The sequence below is a fragment of the Nerophis ophidion genome, linkage group LG08 (assembly GCF_033978795.1).
Source record: "Nerophis ophidion isolate RoL-2023_Sa linkage group LG08, RoL_Noph_v1.0, whole genome shotgun sequence".
NCBI lineage: Eukaryota > Metazoa > Chordata > Actinopteri > Syngnathiformes > Syngnathidae > Nerophis > Nerophis ophidion.
Genome location: NC_084618.1, coordinates 16,540,507 through 16,557,227, shown reverse-complemented (window position 1 = coordinate 16,557,227; position 16,721 = coordinate 16,540,507). Strand labels below are relative to the sequence as shown.

General features: G+C 38.7%; 1 protein-coding gene across 1 annotated transcript in view; it reads left to right on the top strand.

Annotated features, from left to right (window-relative positions):
- Positions 1–16,721, top strand: part of LOC133557418 (tenascin-like) — a 172,866-nt gene that overhangs the window by 64,006 nt on the left and 92,139 nt on the right. Inside the window, exon 4 of the mRNA XM_061907865.1 lies at positions 7,415–7,562. The gene's annotated coding sequence lies outside the window, so the exon portion shown is untranslated. The remainder of the gene's footprint in view (positions 1–7,414; positions 7,563–16,721) is intronic.

Genomic DNA, 16,721 nt, shown 5'->3' with positions numbered 1-16,721 from the left:
ATATTGCTACTACGGATAATTTTATCAACAACTCCTTAAAACAGCCCACTACCTATAATATGGGCTTTCTAAACATCAGATTTTTGTCTCGATTACTGTAACGTATTATTTTCGGGTCTCCCCATGTCTAGCATTAAAAGTTTACAGTTGGTACAAAATGCGGCTGCTAGACTTTTGACAAGAACAAGAAAGTTTGATCACATTACACCTGTACTGGCTCACCTGCACTGGCTTCCTGTGCACTTAAGATGTGACTTTAAGGTTTTACTACTTACGTATAAAATACTACACGGTCTAGCTCCATCCTATCTTGCCGATTGTATTGTACCATATGTCCCGGCAAGAAATCTGCGTTCAAAAGACTCCGGCTTACTAGTGATTCCTAGAGCCCAAAAAAAGTCTGCGGGCTATAGAGCGTTTTCCGTTCGGGCTCCAGTACTCTGGAATGCCCTCCCGGTAACAGTTCGAGATGCTACCTCAGTAGAAGCATTTAAGTCTCACCTTAAAACTCATCTGTATACTCTAGCCTTTAAATAGACCTCCTTTTTAGACCAGTTGATCTGCCGCTTCTTTTCTTTTTTTTCCTATGTCCCCCCCTCCCTTGTGGAGGGGGTCCGGTCCGATGACCATGGATGAAGTACTGGCTGTCCAGAGTCGAGACCCAGGATGGACCGCTCGTCGGGACCCATGATGGACCGCTCGCCTGTGTATCGGTTGGGGACATCTCTACGCTGCTGATCCGCCTCCGCTTGAGATGGTTTCCTGTGGACGGGACTCTCGCTGCTGTCTTGGATCCGCTTGAACTGAACTCTCGCGGCTGTGTTGGAGCCACTATGGATTGAACTTTCACAGTATCATGTTAGACCCTCTCGACATCCATTGCTTTCGGTCCCCTAGAGGGTGGGGTTGCCCACATCCGAGGTCCTCTCCAAGGTTTCTCATAGTCAGCATTGTCACTGGCGTCCCACTGGATGTGAATTCTCCCTGCCCACTGGGTGTGAGTTTTCCTTGCCCTTTTGTGGGTTCTTCCGAGGATGTTGTAGTCGTAATGATTTGTGCAGTCCTTTGAGACATTTGTGATTTGGGGCTATATAAATAAACATTGATTGGTTGATTGATTGATATTTTTGTACTTTTTTTCTCCAGCTAAGTTTAGCATTAGCTTCCCGTGCGTAGGCACGCAATTTATTTTTCCATTTTTGTGTCAGTGTTCTTTTGTTTTATTATATTAAAAACAAGTCTTACCTGCAATCCTGCTGACTGCAAGTGTGCCGCAACGCGTGACATTTCTGAAGTGTTCCCGAGCCCATGTGGTGATATCCTTTACACACTGATGTCGGTTTTAGAGGAAGTGATTTCTCCGGATTCTCTGAACCTTTTTGATTATATTACGGCGCGTGGATGGTGAAATCCCTAAATTGCTTGCAGTAGCTGGTTGAGAAATTTTGTTCGTAAACAATTTGCTCAGGCGTTTGTTGACAAAGTGGTGACCCTCGCCCCGTCCTTGTTTCTGAATGACTGAGCATTTCATGGAAGCTTCTTTTATACCCAATTAGCCTGTTTACCTGTAGGGATGTTCCGCATAAGTGTTTGATGAGCATTCCTCCACTTACTCAGTCTTTTTTGCCACTTGTGCCAACTTTTTGGGAACATGTTGCAGCTGTCAAATTCCAAATAAGCTAATATTTGCAAAAAATAACACTCTTTACCAGTTCGAACGTTAAGTATCTTGTCTTTGGAGTCTATTCAATTGAATATAAGTTGAAAAGGATTAGAAAATCATTGTATTCTGTTTTTATTTACCATTTACACAACGTGACAACTTCACTGGTTTGGGGGTTTGTACATTTTGCAAAACTTTTTAATGACTTCTCTCGGTGTCGAGTTTGCAAGCGTACTGTCAATGATCAAAGAACATACTGTAAGACCAGTATTTGCTTTATAAAGACTGCAATTGCGGCTGATTTTAGGGGAGCACTTACGGGTCAGACTTTGAACACGAGACTTGCTGCTTCTGTCGACTGGAATTTCATGTAATTTGTGTTTGTTTGGTAATGCAAAAACCGAGTAGTCTTAAATCCGCACTTTGTTGCGCATCTCATAGACCTCAGTTCTGTGCTCATACAGGGTTAAGATACAAGGACCTACTTTCCAAAAGTGGCAATAGAAAGCTTAAAATGAAGGTGGTCGAATGTTGATCAATAAACCCTGGCACAGTGCTACCTGGGGACACAGGTTTCATTTGTTCCTTGGTGCAGCTGCTATCTCGAAAAACAGCATTGCCCATTAAAATGAATTAAAATCAATTTAATTGATGTTTTTTGAGCTAACGTATACGTATATACATACATATACACACATACGTATATAATCCAATCCCAATCCCCTTTATTTGTATCGCACTATTAACAACACAACTGTCTCCGTAGTACTGCACATAGACAGGAACAATAATCAAATTACAAATATTTAAAATGAAACATGTAAACAATAAACAAACTAATAATAATAATACAATAGAATCGGCATCAATAAAATAGGAGAAAACAATAAAAACAAATCAATTTAATAGAATAAAACACTAAAGACATCAATATAATAGAATAAAACAATAAAAACTAATCAATATAATAGAATAAAACAATAAATGCATCAATTAAATAAAATAAAACAATAAAAAAACAATACAATGAATAAAACAGACATGAATAAAACAATAAAAACAAATCAGTATAATAGAATAAAACAATAAAAGACATCAATAAAGTAGAATAAAACAATAAAAACAAATCAATAGAATAGAATAAAAGAAAAAAGACATCAATAAAATACAATAAAACAATAAAAACAAATCAATATAATAGAATAACACAAAAAAATAAGGCATCAATAAAATAGAATAAAACAATAAAAACAAATCAATGTAATGGAATAAAACAATAAAAGACATCAATTAAAAAAAAAAAACACTAATCAATGCAATAGAATGAAACAATAAGACATCAATAAAAAAAGAATAAAACAATAAAAACAAATCAATATAACAGAATAAAACAACAAAAGACATCAATAAAATAGAATAAAACAATAAAAGACATCAATAAATAGAATAAAACAATAAAAACAAATTAATGTATAGAATAAAACAATCAACGACATCAATAAAATAGAATAAAACAATAAAAAGAAATCAATATAATAATAATAAATGATAAATGGGTTGTACTTGTATAGCGCTTTTCTACCTTCAAGGTACTCAAAGCGCTTTGACACTACTTCCACATTTACCCATTCACACACACATTCACACACTGATGGAGGGAGCTGCCATGCAAGGCGCCAACCAGCACCCATCAGGAGCAAGGGTGAAGTGTCTTGCTCAGGACACAACGGACGTGACGAGGTTGGTACTAGGTGGGATTTGAACCAGGGACCCTCGGGTTGCGCACGGCCACTCTACCACTGCGCCACGCCGTCCCCTAATATCACCCATAATAGAATAAAACAATAAAATACTTAATTAAAATACAATAAAGCTATAAAAAACTAATCAGTTTAATAGAATAAAACAACAAAGTACATTATTAAAATACAATAAAACAAAAACAAATCAATATAATAGAACAAAACAAAGATATCAATAAAATTGAATAAAACAAAAATAAATCAATGCAATGGAATAAAACAATAAAATACATCAATAAAATAGAATAAAACAATAAAAACAAATCAATATAATAGAATAAAACAAAGACATCAATAAAATAGAACAAAACAATAAAAACAAATCAATGTAATAGAATAAAACATTAAAATACATCAATAAAATTGAATAAAACAATAACAACAAATCAATGTAATAGAATGAAACAATAAAAGACATCAATAAAATAGAACAAAACAATAAAAACAAATCAATGTAATAGAATAAAACATTAAAATACATCAATAAAATAGAATAAAACAATAACAACAAATCAAAGTAATAGAATAAAACAATCAAAGACATCAATAAAATAGAACAAAACAATAAAAACAAATCAATGTAATAGAATAAAACATTAAAATACATCAATAAAATTGAACAAAACAATAACAAATCAATGTAATAGAATGAAACAATCAAAGACATCAATAAAATAGAACAAAACAATAAAAACAAATCAATGTAATAGAATAAATCATTAAAATACATCAATAAAATAGAATAAAACAATAACAACAAATCAAAGTAATAGAATAAAACAATCAAAGACATCAATAAAATAGAACAAAACAATAAAAACAAATCAATGTAATAGAATAAAACATTAAAATACATCAATAAAATAGAATAAAGCAATAACAACAAATCAATGTAATAGAATAAAACCATAAAGGGCAGAGGACCACAAAACTCACACCGATTTAAAAGCCAGAGAATAAAAGTGAGTTTTAAGACGAGACTTAAAACATCATTCTGACCTGAGGTCCCACATGTTGGAATTGGCCCTCGGACCTCAACGCGCTGGCTGGAGCATACGTTTGAATGAGGTCTGTGATGTACTTCGAGGGCCAGTCCATTCAAAGCTTTAAAAAACAATCATTTTAAAATCAATTCTAAAACGTACAGGAAGCCAATGCAGAGAAGCGAGAAGCGGGGGTGAAGTGCTCCCGTTTTATGCTTCCCCTGTTGGACTAACTGTGCATTTGGACTTATTCCAGCCTAAAGTGCATTACAGTAGTCCAGACCTGATGAGATAAAAGCTTTTATTAGCTTCGCTCCTCACAGCTCTCACAAAAGCGCTAACTAGCGAGCTAGCTGTGTTGGTGACTGCCTTTTTTTTTTTTTTTTTTTTTTCAAAAATGATCGCGACCCATTTGTTCCGCTCCCATCTCCTTCTCCCTCGGGGGCTCCGTATCAGACCCTGCAGAGGAAGATTTGACATGATTAATGGTGACAGACTGAACGTGTTTATATATTGCCTCAGCAGGAAGTTGAACTCCAAACATTTGCACCATTTTCCCAGTAAAAGACAATGACTTTTTTCTTTGCTTTGTGTTTGACATATATGACTAATCTGCTTTCGCAAGCAACTCGGGCAACTGTTCATGTGTTAGGATAAATCAAGGATTCACTATGGGAATACCAAACGGCTATTTGAAAGATTTAAGCTAATTCTTTCCTGGTCTCAGCCTAATCACATTAAGACGGGACAGTTGGGCGTTAAGCGGTCTTGGGAGTTTACTGCGTTGACGTCCCATGTTCCCCTGCAGCTGGCTTTCATCGGTGTCCAACATGGCTCATTACACTTTCTGCTCTTTCCAGCTGTTCTTTTACAAAAAATGCAGCTGGCCAATAGCTACATTTTGTTTGTTTGTTTTGATAGTTAGCATAATTGGGGTGGAAAATGACCATTTATATTCTGATGCGACATTGCTACTCATGACAAATTGAGATATTCGATTTGCACCTCAGGTTTGGTAGAAACACGGTTGTCTTCAATGTATGCAAATGCAAATTTGCTAATGCACAAGCATTAAGTGTCACAAAAATGGGACAAGATAAAATAAATATATAATTATATATATATATATATATATATATATATATATATATATATATACATGTATGTATAGCTATAATTGGGATTAAATACATAAATGCATTAAATACATTTGTAATAAAATGTGTAATTTATTTACTCTAAAATGTATTAATAATTTAATACAACAACTTAATTACTTAATTAATTATTTAACGATTTATTATTTAATGTTTTTTTTATCAGTCAATGTCGCCCATCAAATTTCAGTGGGCGGGGCTAACCCAAATCTATAAATATATATATATATATGTATATATATATATATGTATATATATATATATGTATATATATATATATGTATATATATATATATATATATATATATGTATATATATATGTATATATATATGTATATATATATATGTATATATATATGTATATATATATATATGTATATATATACATATATGTATATATATATATGTGTATATATATATATGTATATATATATGTGTGTATATATATATGTATATATATATATGTGTGTATATATGTATATATATATGTGTGTATATATATATATGTATATATATATATGTGTATATATGTATGTATATATATATGTATGTATGTATATATATATTTATGTATATATATATATTTATACATATGTGTCTGTGTGTATGTATGTATATATATGAATATTTGTGTATATATATATACATACATATATATTTATATATATACATATATTTACATTCATATACATACATACATATATATATATATATATATATATATATATATATATATATATATATATATATATATATATATATATATATATATACATATATATATATATATATGTATCTATATATATACAGTGGGGCAAAAAGTATTTAGTCAGCCAGCAATTGTGCAAGTTCTCCCACTTAAAATGATGACAGAGGTCTGTAATTTTCATCATAGGTACACTTCAACTGTGAGAGACAGAATGTGGGGGAAAAAATCCAGGAATTCACATTGTAGGAATTTTAAAGAATTTATTTGTAAAATATGGTGGAAAATAAGTATTTGGTCAACCATTCAAAGCTCTCACTGATGGAAGGAGGTTTTTTTTGCTCAAAATCTCACGATACATGGCCCCATTCATTCTTTCCTTAACACGGATCAATCGTTCTGTCCCCTTAGCAGAAAAACAGCCCCAAAGCCTGATGTTTCCACCCCCATGCTTCACAGTAGGTATGGTGTTCTTGGGATGCAACTCAGTATTCTTCTTCCTCCAAACACGACCATTTGAGTTTATACCAAAAAGTTCTATTTTGGTTTTCATCTGACCACATGACATTCTCCCAATCCTCTGCTGTATCATCCATGTATCCATTTTGGTATTTCTACAGTCATTGGGCAGACACGCTGTTTATATTGTGGGAAAGCGGACGTAAAAACAGGCTGTCCTCACTCTGGTCCGCACGGAGCTGGAGGGGGTGTGGCCTCCAGCTCCGGGAGATTTTCGGGAGAAAATTTGTCCCGGGAGATTTTCGGGAGAGGCGCTGAATTTCGTGAATGTCCCGGGGTTTGTAGAGAACAAGTGCGGCTCCTCTTTAAAGCGGGGATGCAGTGAAGTGAAACGAGCAACTTTCCTCTCAATTTCTCGTCCTTCGCTTCTAATTTTCCTGCTGGCCGCATGACTCCCACTGACGCCTATTAGCCACCGAGGAGGGAGGGTGGGAGGAATGGAGGGAGGGAGGCGAGACCGGCAGCGGTTAAGTGTTGGAGTGGAGGCGGCTCTGACCTCATCACACTTAAGGCATCGGCTCCCACACACTCTCTCTCTCTCTCATTTTCTCTCTCTCTCTCTGTCTCTACTCGCCCGCCCTCAGTGCACGAGCTGTGCGGGAAGAGCGAGAAGTCGACACCTTGCCGGAGAGGAGAGGCCGCGGAGCATCATGTTCTCGGCGTGCCAGCGCGTGTGAGAAGCGAGACGACGGGGAGGGGCTTAACACTTCACCGGTGACGAGAAGCCTGCAGGTAGGACACCATGCGTGCAAAATGCACCTTTTTTTTAAAAACTTTGTTACAAACAAAAAGCTCATTTTCAGTGTAGTGCTTGACATAGATACCTGAAGTCAGCAGGTATGGATGCTGATCTTGTTCAATCGCAGGGGTTCTTTCAGGGGATGATGCGGATGGTACAGGGATGATGGACCCTGATCCATTTAGTTAATCAGTGCTGCTTAACTGGAACCTACTTTAGAGTCAATCTGGCTTTTTACAATCCTTTTGTTGTACATTCAGCACAAATCTGCAATTCCAGTTGCTTCTTTGCCATGGTCTGTCGGGAGTGGCAGAGGGGTTAGTGCGTCTGCCTCACAATACGAAGGTCCTGCAGTCCTGGGTTCAATCCCGGGTTCGGGATCTTTCTGTGTGGAGTTTGCATGTTCTCCCCGTGAATGCGTGGGTTTCCTCCGGGTACTCCGGCTTCCTCCCACTTCCAAAGACATGCACCTGGGGATAGGTTGATTGGCAACACTAAATTGGCCCTAGTGTGTGACTGTGAGTGTGAATGTTGTCTGTCTATCTGTGTTGGCCCTGCGATGAGGTGGCGACTTGTCCAGGGTGTAATCCCGCCTTCCGCCCGATTGTAGCTGAGATGGGCGCCAGCGCCCCCCCGCGATCCCAAAAGGGAATAAGCGGTAGAAAATGGATGGATGGTCTGTCGGGAAATTTAACCAGGAAAAAAATATTGTGATGAGGCATATATATATATATGTATGTATATACATACATACATATATATATATATATATATACATATATACTATATATAGTATATATATACTATATATAGTACATATATATATTATATGAATATATGTATATATATGTATGTATGTATATATATATATATATATACTATATATAGTATATATATACTATATATAGTATATATAGTACATATATATATTATATATATACTATATATAGTGTATATATGTATATGTATGTATGTATGTATGTATATACATATGTATATGTATATATATGTGTGTGTGTGTATATATATATGTACATATATATGTGTATATATAAAAAGTTGCATATATATGTATATGCGTGTATATATATATATATGTATATGTATAAGTGTGTGTATAAATTTGTGAATATATATGTGTGTGTATGTATATATATGTGTGTGTATATGTGTGTGTGCATGCGTGTGTGTGTGTATGTATGTATATGTCAGCAGATTGTGTGATGTGTGACCATGTCGGTTGATATTGTGTTGGTTGGAATTTTTGTTTTTGCACCATGATTCGGGAAGGTTGTTTGCATTGGGCCATATAAGTTAATGCTGCGCACATGTCCTTTAAAGGCCTACTGAAAGCCACTATTAGCCACCACGCAGTCTGATAGTTTATACATCAATGATGAAATATTAACATTGCAACACATGCCAATACGGCCTTTTTAGTTGACTAAATTACATTTTTAAATTTCGTCTTCGAAACGCCGTGTAATGATGACGTGTACGCAAGACGTCGCAGGTTTTTAGGAAGTATGAGCGCTGCACACACACACAGCTAAAAGTCGTCTGCTTAAACGGCATAATTACACAGTATTTTGGACATCTGTGTTGCTGATTCTTTTGCAATTTGTTCAATTAATATTGGAGAAGTCACAGTAGAAAGATGGAGTTGGGAAGCTTTAGCCTTTAGCCACACAAACACATGGTGATTCCTCGTTTAAAATTCCTGGAGGTGAAACGTTACTATGGATCAGAGCGCGGTCAAGCGCACATGAATCAAGACGGAATGTCAACCAGCAGGTTTCGGTGAGAAAATTGTGGTTAAAAAGTCGCTTCTTACCGGAGAAAAGCTGAGCTTGTGTTGTCCATAGCTGCCGTCGACTCCCCTGAGACATTGGCGTCAACACACCCGTGGAGACACCCTTCCGACTATCAGGTACTATTTAACTCACTAAAACACTAGCAACACAATAGAAAGATAAGGGATTTCCCAGAAGTATCCTAGTAAAAGTGTCTAAAAACATCGGAATCCGTCCCAATCGCGTTTTGTTTTTTTTCTAGTCCGTCACTATCAATATCCTCAAACACGAATCTTTCATCCTCGCTCAAATTAACGGGGAAATTGTCGTTTTCTCGGTAGGAGTAGCACTTTTTGTTGGAGGCTCCCATTAAAAACAATGTGAATATGTGAGGAGCCATCAAACATGTGACGTCATCGTCTGCTATTTCCGGTAGAGACAGGGCTTTTCTCTTAGCACCGAAAGTTGCGAACTTTATCGTGGATGTTTTCTACTAAATCCTTTCAGCAAAAATATGGCAATATCGCGAAATGATCAAGTATGACACATAGAATGGACCTGCTATCCCCCGTTTAAATAAGAAAATCTCATTTCAGTAGGCCTTTAAGAGCTTGATTAAAGGCCATTGACCTGAATTACTCGAATTGTCCACTACATGGCGACATAATAACAACATCAGAATAATCAGACTTTTCAAATGACCGCAATCCCCCTGTGGCTGAGATTCCTTTTTTAAACTCATGACGTCTCGCGGGCCAAATTAAAGACGCCCGCGGGCCGCAGTTTGGACACCCCTGGTTCACCCAGCTCAGTGTTTTTTGACCTTTTTTTGAGTCAAGGCACATTTCTTTATTGAAAAAAATACGGAGGCACACCAACCAGTAGAAATCATCAAAAAAACAAAACTCAGTTCACAGTAAATAGTGGTTGGAAATGACTTAAAACAATAACCAAGCATGCATTACTATAGCTCTTTTCTCAAAGTAGGTGTACTGTCACCATCTGCCATCTTGCCCTTTTTTGCTGTTTTCCTGTGCGTAGTGTTTTTGTGCTTGTCTTGCGCTCCTATTTTGGTGGCCTTTCCTCTTTTATTGGTATTTTCCTGCAGCAGTTTCATGTCTTCCTTTGAGCAATATTTCCCACATCTAGTTAGTTTTAGCAGTCTAGAATATTTCAGTTGCTTTTATTCTTCTTTGTGGGGACATTGTCAATTCTCATGTCATGTTCGGATGTACACAGTGGACGCCGTCTTTGCTCCACACGCTGTAAGTCTTTGCTGTCGTCCAGCATTCTGTTTTTGTTTACTTTGTAGCCAGTTCTGTCATGTCTGTTGATCATGTTTTTGTTTGGCCTTGTACTGTTTGTTTTTTGGACACTTTTTGCACTTCCTTGTTTGTTTCGTTTCCATGACTACCCATTAGTTTTCTCCTGTCCTTATGTCACGCACCTGTCTCACGTTTTGCACTCGCACACCTGTCAGTAATCACCACAGCATTATTTAAACCTGTAGACTACCTGGCGACTTTACCTCTACCCACGTCATGCCATGCTACCTGTACCTCTACTTCATGCCATACCCTGCCTGTCACTCATCCTGTCCATAGTTTACCTCCTGCCCATGCCACGTACGTTTTTGGTTTTTATGTCACAGTTATCGAGTTTTGCATTTTGTCCATAGTTCTGCCTTTGTGCTAGTTTTTCTTTTCATTAGTCACGTTTGTTCTCCGCCATTGTGCGCGCCTTTTGTTTGCCTCCTTTTTTTTGTAGTTTGTTAGTCTTCAAATAAAATATGTACTTACATTCACGTCTTGCCTGCGCCAGCTTTGCTTTGACTTCCGGAAAAACAAACCCAATAGTCCGCGTTTTGACAAGTTCACTTTTAGTTTCGTTCTTCATAGCCTTCCCTAAGCTTCGATGCCTTTTCTTAGAGACACTCACCTTTTTTTAATTTTTGGTATAAGCATTAGACACAATTTTACCTGCACACTGCCTCCCACTGTTTCCGACATCTACAAAGCAATTAGCTACCGGCTGCCACCTACTGATATGGAAGAGTATTACACGGTTACTCTGCCGAGCTGGAGACAGCACCGACACTCAACAACGGCACATCCTTCTTTGTGGGGACATTGTCGATTGTCATGTTCGGATGTACTTTGTGGACGCCGTCTTTGCTCCACAGTAAGTCTTTGCTGTCGTCCAGCATTCTGTTTTGTTTACTTTCTAGCCAGTACAGTTTTAGTTTAGTTCCGAATAGCCTTCCCTAAGCTTCGATGCCTTTTCTTAGGGACACTCATCTTTTGTTTAAGCATTAGACACAATTTAACCTGCACACTGCCTTCCGCTGTTTCCGACATATACCAAGCAGTTAGCTACCTGCTGCCACCTACTGATATGGAAGAGTATTACTTGGTAAGTCTGCTGATCCCCAGACAGTACAGACACTCAACGACGGCTCATTATTTGCGGGTTATAATTACTAGTTTGCTGCGATGAGATGGCGACTTGTCCAGGGTGTACGACGCCTTCCGCCCGATTGTAGCTGATATAGGCACCAGCGCCCTCCGCAACCCCTAAGGGAGTAAACGGTAGAAAATGGATGAATGGAATTACTGGTTTGCAAAAAATTTTTTTAACCCAAATAGGTGAAATTACATCATCTCCCATGGCACACCAGACTGTATCTCACGGCGCGGCACAGTGGTTGAAAAACACTGCTCCAGCTCATTTATTGCCTTTACCTACTCAGTGGCTGGCCGAGTCATACCAAAGACTATAAAAATGCGAGCCATTACCTCCCTGCTTGGCACTCTGTAATAAAAGGTTGGAATTGGTGGTTAAATCGTCAAAAATGATTCCCGGGCGCGGCCACAGCTGCTGCTCACTGCTCCCCTCATCTCCCAGGGGGTGATCAAGGGTGATGGGTCAAATGCAGAGGACAAATTTCACCACACCTAGTGCGTGCGTGACAATCATTAGAGACCGAATGTCCCTTTGGGACAGAGGACCCTATTGTATTTCTAAGGTTTTACTATTATTATACCGCTGCCTGTTCGAGCTGTAATTTGACCCCCTTAACATGCTTCAAAACTCACCAAATTTAACACACATCAGGACTGGCGAAAATTGCCATCTAATAAAAAAAAAAAAAACTCAAAATTGCGCTCCAGCGCCCCCTAGGAAAAAACAGACAAAACTGCTTTTAACTTTCGTTAGGAATGTCGTAGAGACATGAAACAAAAACCTCTATGTAGATCTGACTTAGACCTACATTTCATATACTTACATCCTTCAGCAAAAATCAACAGGAAGTTGGCAAAAAACCCCTTCAAAACAAAGGTTTCCTAAAAAATTTCATCTTTGCCTCTTTGAGCTGAAACTTGACCCCCTTAAAATGCTTCAAAACTCACTAAACTCGACAAACACATCAGGACTGGTGAAAATTGCGATCTAATAAAAAAAAACAAAGCCCAAAACTCAAAATTGCGCTCTAGCTAGCGCCCCCTAGGAATTAAACACTGACAAAACTGCTCTTGGGAAGAAAAAACAGACAGAACTGCTTGTAACTTCCAGTAGGAATATCTAGCGACAGGAAACAAAAACCTCTATGTAGGTCTCACTTAGGCCTACATTTCATTCAGATACATCCTTCAGCAAAAATCAACAGGAAGTTGGCAATCACCCCTTCAAAACAAAAGTTTTGTAAAAACCCGTCACCTTTTTTCAAACATTATCTCCTCTGAGCGCGTTTGTTGTGTCGGCTTCAAACTTGAACAGGAAAGAGATTGAACCTTTCTGATTAAAAGTTGCGCAAAGAGTTTTTCTAACTACTCCGGTTTTGATTTTACGAGCCTTCATGCTGCCTTCTCAAGATGGCCGCTTAAAAGCAAGAAGCACCAGCGTGACCACACAATGCAGAGAAGGTAGGTACTGTGCGGGTAAAGATATGTTGAGTGGGTGAAAGAAGGAGGCACCAGTTTGATTCCGGGATACAGAGAAGGTAGGTAAAGTGCAGGCAAAGATATGTTGTCTGGGTGATGGCAGGAAGCACCGGCATGTATGGGTGAAAGAAAGAAGCACCAGTGTGACCTCAGGATGCAGGGAAGGTAGGTAAAGTGCAGGTAAAGATATGTTGTCTGGGTGATGGCAGGAAGCACCGGCATGTATGGGTGAAAGGAAGAAGCACCAGTGTGACCTCAGGATGCAGGGAAGGTAGGTAATGTGCAGGTAAAGATATGTTGTCTTGGTGATGGCAGGAAGCACCGGCATGTATGGGTGAAAGAAAGAAGCACCAGTGTGACCTCAGGATGCAGGGAAGGTAGGTAATGTGCAGGTAAAGATATGTTGTCTGGGTGATGGCAGGAAGCACCGACATGTATGGGTGAAAGAAAGAAGCACCAGTGTGACCTCAGGATGCAGGGAAGGTAGGTAATGTGCAGGTAAAGATATGTTGAATGGGTAAAGGCAGGAAACACCAGCAAAATTGGGCCCTGTCCATCGCTGCTTGTGGCTTTGTTAGTACTTTAACTTCATAATATAGAATCACCCAAACTTGCAACAAAGGGAAGGGAGTGGGAGCTGTTGTATAAGTGCAAGTCAGCCATCCATCGCCTTGAATGAATTAATTGGTCCTTTAACTTTAACCGTCATAGGAGCAGGAATTTATGACACGTTGCTTGTTCCCCCTCATGATTGTTGGACAATATTTAGCGAGGAGGAAAGCGTACGGCGCGTTAACGAGGTGCCGCTCTTTGTTTTCCAGCTCCTTTTAAAAGGTTGCTGAGATGATTTCCAGATGCAATTTGCCGAACATGAGGAGCAAAAACTCCCACGGATGAACAAACAAAAACTGTTTTCCTGTTGCCCCGTGTGGCGCTTAGGCGTCCTTATTGTGGGAGACGATCTGGACCATCAGGACTGGGCAGGAGGAGGTCCAACCTTCCCAGTGTCCTCCTTTGCTGCCTGGAAAGTTCCCGTCGGGCTGCCAGCGTGTGGGAAGTGACGGCTATTCTGGATTCTAGCTTAGCGAACAGCTCGTTTAGGTCCAAGTTTCCCCCTCGCCTCGCCTGCATTGTTAGCCCTGGGTCCTCCAACCCAGCGCACCACGGTACCTCGGTCTTGCCGCACGTTACGTAACGCACTTTCATCCTGCCGCCCGGCCAGATGTGCGGACCTTGTGAAAGCGGAGCTCAGGCTGGGTTTCTGTGTCACAAGGGATGGAATATTGGGGGAGGGATGCTCCCGCAGAACTTCAGGTGAGAGGTCAAAGCCGGAAAAAACCGACACACCTGCGCCTCGGCTTCTACTGCTTAGAGCAGGGGTCACCAACCTTTTTGAAAGCAGGAGCCACTTCTTGGGTAGTGATTAATGCGAAGGGCTACCAGTTTGATACACACAGGGGGCGTACAATCTTGCGCCAGAACGTGATGGAGACTGTCCCAAGAGTACAGCCCAGACGTCTCTCCTCAATTGAGACACATTTAATTCTGTCTCTGTTTAATTCCTTGCTTCTTGTCTTGTTTAATAGATGTCATCAGTGTGTGAACCTGACAGTTTCTGTGGTGTAACTTCAACTTTATTTTTACTTTTCAAGCCAAAATGCGTCCCATTCTCCCTTTTCTGTCTACACCAGGGGTCACCAACCTTTTTGAAACCAAGAGATATTCTTGGGTAGTGATTAATGCGAAGGGCTACCAGTTTGATACACACTTTAATAAATTGCCAGAAATAGCCAAATTGCTCAATTTACCTTTAATAAATAAATCTATATATATATATAAAATGGGTATTTCTCTGTCATCCCGTCAATTGAACGGTTTAAAAGAGGAGAAAACACACACAAAAATGAAATTTTAATTTTGAAGCATAGTTTATCTTTAAAATTCAACCGAAAAAAGAAGAGAAAAACTAGCTAATTCGAATCTTTTTGAAAAAATTTAAAAAAAATTATTTAGGGAAGCAACATGAAGGGGTTCAGTTTCTTTCATGTATTGTAATCAACAGAAAGATATCGTCTTGACCCAAGAACGACAAAGCGAAGAGGACTACAGTGACCTCTTCTTTGAACTTTTTCGACCCTTTCTGTGAACTGTTTTACGATCCTTTTCTTTGAACTGTTTTGGAACCAACGACGGCTGTTTATGACCCCCTTGCCTTAGAAACAGCTGTTGCCATGTAATCGGGGAAAGTCCAATTTAAAGAGGGGGCGTACAATCTTGCGCCAGAACGTGATGGAGACTGTCCCAAGAGTACAGCCCAGACGTCTCTCCTCAATTGAGACACATTTGATTCTGTCTCTGTTTAATTCCTTGCTTCTTGTCTTGTTTAATAGATGTCATCAGTGTGTGAACCTGACAGTTTCTGTGGTGTAACTTCAACTTTATTTTTACTTTTCAAGCCAAAATGCGTCCCATTCTCCCTTTCCTGTCTTCACCAGGGGTCAGCAACCTTTTTGAAACCAAGAGCTATTCTTGGGTACTGATTAATGCGAAGGGCTACCAGTTTGATACACACTTTAACAAATTGCCAAAAATAGCCAAATTGCTCAATTTACCTTTAATAAATAAATCTATATATATATATATATATAAAAAATGGGTATTCCTCTGTCATCCCGTCAATTGAACGGTTTAAAAGAGGAGAAAACACACACAAAAATGAAAATTTAATTTTGAAGCATAGTTTATCTTTAAAATTCAACCGAAAAAAGAAGAAAAAAACTAGCTATTTCGAATCTTTTTGAAAAAATTTAAAAAATAATTTATGGAAGCAACATGAAGGTGTTCAGTTTCTTTCATGTATTGTAATCAGCGGAAAGATATCGTCTTGACCCAAGAACGATAAAGCGAAGAGGACTACAGTGACCTCTTCTTTGAACTTTTTCGACCCTTTCTGTGAACTGTTTTACGACCTTTTCTTTGAACTGTTTTGGAACCAACGACGGCTGTTTATGACCCCCTTGCCTTAGAAACAGCTGTTGCCATGTAATCGGGGAAAGTCCAATTTAAAGAGGGGGCGTACAATCTTGCGCCAGAACGTGATGGAGACTGTCCCAAGAGTACGGCCCAGACGTCTCTCCTCAATTGAGACACATTTAATTCTGTCTCTGTTTAATTCCTTGCTTCTTGTCTTGTTTAATAGATGTCATCAGTGTGTGAACCTGACAGTTTCTGTGGTGTAACTTCAACTTTATTTTTACTTTTCAAGCCATTCTCCCTTTTCTGTCTTCACCAGGGGTCACCAACCTTTTTGAAACCAAGAGCTATTCTTGGCTACTGATTATTGCAAGGGGCTACCAGTTTGATACACACTTAAATAAATTGTATTTCTGTCTGTCATTCCGTCGTACATTTTTCTTTC